This window comes from Lipotes vexillifer, unplaced genomic scaffold (genome assembly GCF_000442215.2).
Source record: "Lipotes vexillifer unplaced genomic scaffold, Lipotes_vexillifer_v1.1 scaffold1329, whole genome shotgun sequence".
Taxonomy (NCBI): Eukaryota; Metazoa; Chordata; class Mammalia; order Artiodactyla; family Lipotidae; genus Lipotes; species Lipotes vexillifer.
This window is the reverse complement of record NW_006797566.1, coordinates 1584616-1592121: the sequence shown is the minus strand read 5'-3', so window position 1 is coordinate 1592121 and position 7506 is coordinate 1584616.

The following is a 7506-nucleotide window of genomic DNA, read 5'->3' as shown; positions in this document are numbered from 1 at the left end:
TGTAGGGAACCTTAAATCTATGATTTCTATTCTTTTAAATTTGTTAAGTTTTTTTTGTTTTTTTGTTTTTTTGCCATGCCACGGCTTGCAGGATCTTAGTTCTCCAACCAGGGATCAATCCCACGCCCTTGGCAGTGAGAGTGCGGAGTCCTAACCACTGGACTGACAGGGAATTCACAAGATTTTTTTTTTATGGCCCAGAATGTGGTCTATCTTAGTGAAAGTCCGTGAGCGCTTGGGAAGAATGTGTATGCCACTGCTGTTGGATGGAGTGTTCCATAAATGTCAATTAGATCAAGTCAATTGATGGTGCTGTTCAGGTCAACTATATTCTTTCTGATTTTCTGCCTGGTTGACCTAAAACTTACTGAAAAAAGGGTGTTGAAGTTTCCAACCAGACAGCAGATTTGTCTATTTCTCCTTGCAGTTCTATCAGTTTTTGCCTCATGAATTTTTTTTTTTTTGGCTGTACGCGGGCCTCTCACTGTTGTGGCCTCTCCCGTTGCGGAGCACAGGCTCCGGGCACGCAGGCTCAGTGGCCATGGCTCACGGGCCCAGACATTCCACAGCATGTGGGATCTTCCTGGACCGGGGCATGAACCCGTGTCCCCTGCATTGGCAGGCGGACTCTCAACCACTGCACCACCAGGGAAGCCCTGCCTCATGAATTTTAACACTCTGTTGTTAGGTGCAAACATGCTAAGAACTGTTACATATTCTTGGAAAATTAAATCCTTTATTGTTATATAATGCCCCTCTTTATCCCTGATAAGTTTCCTTTTTCTGAAGTCTGCTTTGTCTGAAATTAAGACAGCTACTACAACTTTCTTTTGATTAGTGTCAGCGTGGAATATCTTTCTCCATCACTTCACTTTTAATATATCTGAACCTTTATATTTAAAGTGGGTTTCTTGTAGATGACTTAATAGTTGGGTCTTCTTTATCCAGACTGACAATCTCAGTCTTTTAATTGGTGTATTAGACCATTCACCTTTAAATTTATTACTGATATAGTTGGAGTAATATCTACCATGTTTGTAACTGTTTTCTATTTATTATACTTGTTTTTGTTTCTTTTGTTCCCCTTTACCTGCTTTCTCTGGTTTTAATTGAACATTTCAAAGAATTCCACTTTATCTTCTCCCTTGGTATATCAAGTATGCTTCTTTTAAAAATTATTTTAGTAGTTGCCCTAGAATTTGCAATGTACACTTTTAACTAATCTATGTCTGCCTTCAAACAACACTACTTCACATGTGGTGTGGGTACTTTAGAACAGGTGGCCCCAACCCCTGGGCCATGGACCAGTACTGGTCTGTGGCCTGTTAGAAACCGGGCCGCACATCAGGAGGTGAGCAGCAGGCGAGTGAGCGAAGCTTCATCTGTATTTACAGCCGCTCCCCATCGCTTGCCTTACCACCTGAGCTCCGCCTCCTGTCAGCATTATGGTGAGTTGTATAATTATTTCGTATGTATTACAACGTAATAATAATAGAAATAAAGTGCATAATAAATGTAATGCGCTTGAATCATCCCAAAACCATCCCCCCACCACCCCAGTCCATGAAAAAATTGTCTTCCATGAAACCAGTCCCTGGGGCCAAAAAGGTTGGGGACCATTGCTTTAGAACATTCCCAGTTTCTTCCTCTTACCCTTTATAACATTGCTGAAATACAGTATATTTCACTTATCCATAAACTGTAATCTCATTGTTACCATTTTTAAACAGTTATCTTCTAGATCAATTAAGAATAAGAAAAATAAAATATTTTATTTTACCTTCATTTATTCCTTCCCCTTTCCTTTCTTTATGTAGATACAAATTTTTGACCTATGTCATTTTCCTACTCCCCAAAAAACTTTTTTTTAATATTTCTTGCAGAATTCAAAATCCAAATTCCCTCAGATTTTGTTTGTCTGGGAAAGTATTTCTTCTTCACTCCTTTTTAATGTTGATATTTATTTATTATTATATTTTATTATATAAGTTTCAGGTGTACAGCATCATAATTCAACATCTGTATACACTACAAAATGATTATCACAAGTCTAGTTACCATTCATCACCATACAGTTGACCCCTACCCTCTGTTTCACCCACCTCTCAACCCCCTTCCCCTCTGGTAACCACTAATTTGACCTCTGTATCTATGAGTTTGTTTTTAGTTTTTTTTGTTTGTTCATTTGTTTTGTTTTTTTAGATTCAATATGAGTGAAATAATATGGTATTTATCTTTCTCTGAGTTAATTCACTTATTTCATAATACCTTCATGATCCATCTGTGTTGTTGCAAATGGTAGGATTTCATTCTTTTTTATGCCTGAGTGTATTCCATTTGGTATATACACCACATCTTCTTTATCCATTCATCCATCAGAGGACACTTAGGTTGTTTCCATATCTTGGCTCTTGTAAATAATGTAATGAACATAGGGGTGTGTACATCTTTTTGAATTAATGTTTTCATGTTCTTTGGATAAATACCCAGAAGTGAAATAGCTGGGTCAAATGGTAGTCCTAGACTTAATTTTTTGAGAACCCTCCATATTGTTTTCCATGGTGGCTGCACCAATTTACAGTCCTACCAATTGTGTATGAGGAATCCCTTTTCTCCACATCTTCTGCAACATTGTTGTTTCTTGTCTTTTTGGTAATAGTCATTCTAACAGGTGGGAGATGATCTCTCATTGTGGTTTTGATTTGCATTTCCCTAATAATTAGTAATGTTGAACATATATTCATGTGCCTGTTGGCCATCTGTATGTCTTCTTTGGAAAAATGTCTATTCAGGTCCTCTGCCAATTTTTTAATCAAAGTTGTTTGTTTTTTGTCGAATTATATGAGTTCTTTATATATTTTGGATATTAGCCCCTTATCAGATATATGATTTGCAAATATCTTCTCCCATTCAATAGATTGCCTTTTCATTTTGATGATGGTTTCCTTTGCTATACAGAAGCTTTTTAGTTTGATATAGTCCCATTTGTTTATTTTTGCTTTTGTTTCCCTTGCCTTTGGAGTCAGATCCACAAAATATCACTAAGACGTCACTAGATGTCAATGAGGTTACCACCTATGTTTTCTTCTAGAAATTTTGTGGTTTTTGGTCTTACATTCAAGGCTTTAATCCATTTTGAGTCAATTTTTGTGTATGGTGTAAGATAGTGGTCTAGTTTCATTTTGCTGCATGTGGCTGTCCAGTTTTCCCAACACTATTTATTGAAGAGACTATCCTTTCTCCATTGTATGTTCTTTGCTCCTTTGTCATAAATTGTCCTTATACATATAGGTTTATTTCTGAACTCTCAATTCTGTTCCATTGATCTGCATATCTGTTTTTGCCAGTACCATATTGTTTTGATTACTATATCTCTGTAGTATAGTTTGGTATCAGGGAGCATGATACCTCCAGCTACGTTCTTCTCTCTCAAGACTGTTTTGCCTATCTGAGTCTCCTTCAGTCTCAAGGGATAATCTCACTGGGTAGGAATTCTAGGTTTGTGTTTTCTTCTTCAAAACTTTAAATATTTCATTCCACTCTCTTCTTGCTTTCACAGTTTCTGACAAGAAGTCCAGTGTAATTCTTATGCTTGTTTCTCTATAGGTAGTAATTTCCCCCCTGCTCGCTTTCAAGATTTTCTGTCTTTATTTTTCTGCAGTTTGAATACGATGATTATTTTATTATACTGAACAGTAAACAAATCTTTCCTTCACAGGGAACATTATCTCTGTCTTCCAAAGCTATTTATTGTTCTAACAGCCTTGAAAAGATAATCTGGATGTGCAGAAACATAGAGATACATGGAGAATTTATCCATGTATAAAACACTGTGAAAATGGCACTGGAAATTGGGTTCAAAACAGTGTCCTCAGGGGGAATTCCCTGGCGGTCTAGTGGTTGGAACTCGGTGCTCTCACTGCTGTGGGCCTGGGTTCAATCCCTTGTCAGGGAACTAAGATCCCGCAAGTCACCTGGCACAGGCTTAAAAAAAGTGTCCTCAGCCTTGGTTGTCCATTAGTATCACCTGAGCAGATCTTTACAAACCAATGTCCACAGATTCTGTTTTAATTGGTCTGGGATGGAACCTAAGCATCAGCAGTTTGCAAAAGCCCCCAGGTGATTCTAACTTATAGCCAGGGTGGAGAACACCTCTCTAAAAGATGATGAAGTGAGGTGTAATTAGTAAATATATTTTTAGCTCAGTGCTTCCCAAAGTTTGCTGGGCATGTGAATTACTTGAGAATCATGTTCAATGCAGATTCTGATTCAGTAGGTCTGGAGTGGAGCCAGAGATTCTGTTTCTGACAAGCTCCCTGGTATTGCCTGATGCTGTCATTTGACTTTGAGTAGAAAGGTTTGGGCTCACTGGGAATACTCTAATTATAATCTGTGTCTACTGCTAAAATTTCATATACATACATGTTCAGGAATTTATCATATATGAAGGGAGAAGGCAGCCTGACTCTGGAAGATGGTTTTGCAATAGAGTGAGGCCTTACGGTTCCCGGGACCACAGAAATACCTTGGGTGTTGAGATCTTGAGAAATTTGACAGACCCTTCAGGGTGTTAAAAAAACAGATTTAGAACACAGGGCCATTAAATCCTAAGCAACAACTTTACTCTGAACCTTACATTGCTCAAATATTGATGATGGTTAATAGTTGAGGACGGGTCCACAAATTTGGATCCAAGTGTCAGAGAAATAAAAAGTAAAATCCTGATATTACTAGAGCAAACATTCCATCAAGTTTGGGCAACTCAGGGAAAAATTGATCAATGTGTTATTATTTCTCCTTCTATTGGGAGTAAGGGAAATCATCTCTGGACTGCCTCCTCTCAATCTTTTGGTTTAATTTCTAAAGGTTATGATACCATTGGCCTCTGAGGCCACAGAGCTGGCACCTATATCCCTCCACCACTCTGCAGCCCTGGCAAAGAGTAGGAGTGAAACACCCTCTTCCACAGCCAGTGCTATTCATCATCAGGCCTTCTCCAGCCTAGCAATTTGTCCACTTTCCAGCTTGAACAAATATCTTTCTGGCTACATGAGTCCCTCATTTGTTTTCCTGAGTAAACGGAAGGCTCCTAGACCTGCTGCCAGGCACTAGGGAGCCTGGAGGACATAAAGAAACATGCCTGTAAGATATTTATCCTATTGATGGCCCTGGGGCAGGAGGGAGAGAGGGAGATCTGGGGCCTTCTTCTTTGACATGCCTCCTTAACAAGTTAATACCTGTTCAACCACCAGCTGCCTCTAGAAGTATTTAGAAATACCACTTCACAATGATGAGATAGATCATCCTTCCTCTCCCACTGGGCCTAACGTCTCTGAGTTTTCCAATACAGATTTGCTGAAATGAGAGCAGCTCTTTGCTTTCCCTGACCTCTGTGCTTCTTACATCCATCAGAAAAGAACAATACTATAGCAAGGTACTCAGAGCTGAGGAAGGGAGACTGCCTCAGCCAGTTAGCTAAGTAGATCAGCTGACTCTGCTGCAGGTGTCACCAATTTGTGCTTAGGTACTGTGGACCCAAAATAAATAAAACCTTGGCTCTGCCCTTGAGGGAATTATAAGCCCAAAATCTGGGTTAATGACTTTCTAAGGTTAGGCCAAGTTGCTTAAATACTCAAACAGAATATATCTACCTCCTTGTTGAGAGCAGTGGGCATTTTGTCATCAAGGTTTCAAGAGGCTAAAGATGGGAGTAGGTGGTTCTATAGGTTATCTAATCTCTAAGGGCATGAAGTCCCTAATGGATGGGTATAGTGTCTTTGGTCCATTTCAGATGTTTCTTAATAATTAAAATATTGTCTCTTGATGACAAATATTGGGTGCAGGCACAGGGGGCAGACCCATGGGAACCACACAATGTCCCTCAATTGTGGTCATCATCAGCCAGCAATGGCAGCCAGAGAGGGAGGCCTGTCTCCTGTTTCTTCCCTAAATTCCCTCTCATCACTGCAAACCTGGAAACTCAAAGGTTTCAGGGGTCAGGCAGATAATACAGGGCTGTGAGACCAAAGGAACTGGAGGAACTCTGTGTATTTTAAAAGCATTCAAATTGCCTTCTCAGCAACAATCTCTAGAGCTGGCCTTGAGAATCTGCTTCACCATTTCCATCTGGTCTATGTTTGGACATGTTACTTCACCTCTTTAATTCTTTGACTCCTCATCAGTAAACAGAGATAATAATACCCATCCTGCACATATCCCCAGGTGGTTGTGATAATTTAATTATCCAATATCTATAAAAGCATTTTAAAACTATAAATCATTACAAAAATGCAAGCAACTTAAACAATATCCAGTCTTCCTTATCTCTGAAGGTTTAATTTATGCTCTGTTTCTCTTAGAACTTAGGGACATACATTCCTATCTATTTTCCAGAATTCCACTGATAATACTTTTTGGAAAAGGTACTCTTTTTCTGCTGCCCTAACTTGTTGAGAGTATGGTTTATGCGATTGTTAACTTGCTGCCCTACAGCAAATCAATCGACAAATATTTACTTGCTGCTGAGCTCAGCTTTGTAGGAAATACAAAAACTATGAGAGTCTCTTTCTGCATTAAAGGAGCAAATTGCCCAGCTGCACCGTGGTACCCATATATTCTAAGGAGGAAAAAACTGCCTATGCTCTCTGGATGCCCCCAGTACACCTGGAGCTTTACTTCAAATACAAGAAACAGCTGGTATTCATGATTTAAGGCTCAATACAAATAGTAGGGGGAATTTATTTTACAAGCTGTCTAGTTTGGCAAAATTCCAGAACTCATCAAATAGAAAGATAAAGATGATGGTAATAATGATAAAACCGATTCTTCAAATGGCCATCATCAAAAAATCTACAAAAAATAAATGCTGGAGGGGGTGTGGAGAAAAGGGAACTCTCTTGCATTGTTGGTGGGAATGTAAATTGATACAGCCACTAGGGAGAACAGTATGGAGGTTCCTTAAAAAACTAAAAATAGAACTACCATATGACCTAGCAATCCCACTACTGGGCATATACCCTGAGAAAACCTAATTCAAAAAGATACACATACCACAGTGTTCATTGTGGCACTACTTACAATAGCCAGGACATGGAAGCAACCTAAATGTCCATCAACAGATGAATGGATAAAGAAGATGTGGCACATATATATAATGGAATATTACTCAGCCATAAAAAGGAATGAAATTGAGTTATTTGTGATGAGGTAGATGGACTTAGAGTCTGTCATACAGAGTGAAATAAGTCAGAAGGAGAAAAACAAATAGCATATGCTAACACACATATATGGAATCTAAAAAATGGTACCGATGAACCTAGTGGCAGGGCAGGAATAAAGATGCAGACGTAGAAAACGGACTTGAGGACTCGGGGTGGGGGGAAGGGGAAGCTGGGACAAAGTGAGAGAGTAGAAGCATTGACATATATACACTACCAAATGTAAAATAGATAGCTAGTGGGAAGCTGATGCATAGCACAAGGAGATCAGCTTGATGCTTTGTGACAA